This window comes from Corvus cornix, chromosome 2 (assembly GCF_000738735.6).
Source record: "Corvus cornix cornix isolate S_Up_H32 chromosome 2, ASM73873v5, whole genome shotgun sequence".
Lineage (NCBI taxonomy): Eukaryota > Metazoa > Chordata > Aves > Passeriformes > Corvidae > Corvus > Corvus cornix.
Window position 1 is genome coordinate 21,341,645 of NC_046333.1, and position 1,038 is coordinate 21,342,682.

The 1,038-nt window shown below is 31.9% G+C and overlaps 1 protein-coding gene across 2 annotated transcripts in view; it reads right to left on the reverse strand.

Annotated features, from left to right (window-relative positions):
* Positions 1 to 543: 543 nt before the first annotated feature.
* The window catches only part of RECK (reversion inducing cysteine rich protein with kazal motifs), a 45,881-nt gene continuing 45,386 nt past the window's right edge, over positions 544 to 1,038 (reverse strand). For both annotated transcript variants that reach the window (XM_039550126.1, XM_019285580.3), the window contains one exon: positions 544 to 1,038. This exon is cut by the window's right edge and continues 752 nt beyond it. The gene's annotated coding sequence lies outside the window, so the exon portion shown is untranslated.

Consider the following 1,038-nt stretch of genomic DNA (forward strand, 5'->3'; position numbering starts at 1 on the left):
ACGTCTGTGTGTGTGTGTGTATGTATTTTCTTAAGACATTTATAATTGCTTTCTTTTTAGTAGCCATCAGATTTGCTTCAGCTAAATGCTAAGCAAGCTAACAGGCTACACATTGAAGAGATATTTCCTAATGACTTGGAAAAAATAAACAATCTGAATTGTTTGAAGTTTCTGGGGACATCATCTGAGCCATTTCAGTTCAAAAAGCTTTTCAAAAATGCATTTGTTCTATTTCTGTGTCCAAGTCTAAAGAATCCACATAACAAATTTCAGAAACAGATGGATTATCAACATACTCAAGTTTTTTGTTTCAAGACTTAAATGATTATGTGCATGAGTCTTTCTCAAGGTATTTGGCAAGAACACTTTCACCCTTGAGACCCCCTTGACATCTCCTTGGGAACATTATCTGCGTGAGTCACACGTGGATGTAAGTGCAGTTAGTTTTAAGTGCTTATTTTGAGAGAAAAAGGAAAATATATGCAGTGTTGCTGAATTCCATAAAATTACATGCATTGTACACAAGGACACATGACACAAGTGTTTATTAAAATAAAAAGCTTTAATACTTTTGCATTTAAAAGATTTAGCAGAAAATAATTGTTACAAACATGCTACAACATATATCTTCAAAAGATTTTCAGTGCTTTCTTTCAAAGTTCAGCGTTTTGGCAAAAATAAGTTTTTCTGTATGTACTTCAAAACTTGGCTATCATAATACTGATATAAAATACTTCATGTAGAGTAAAGTCAGGTGCATAAAATACAATAAGTAATAAAACATACTGTTTGTATAAACATTTAAAGTATAAATTTCATTAGATAACATGCAAATACTGCAATATTTTAAATGGCACTTAAATATAGATACTGAGATTCTTTATAATTTTGCATCCAATATGAGATTCTGAAATGTACAAAACTATAAAAAGAACACATCTCTTCACTGAAGTCAGGTACTAGCATAGAGCTTGATTGTCATTTTACAAGCAGTGAACCCAATGTCCTGCAAGTCTTCCCTAGTCCAAGGAAAGACGT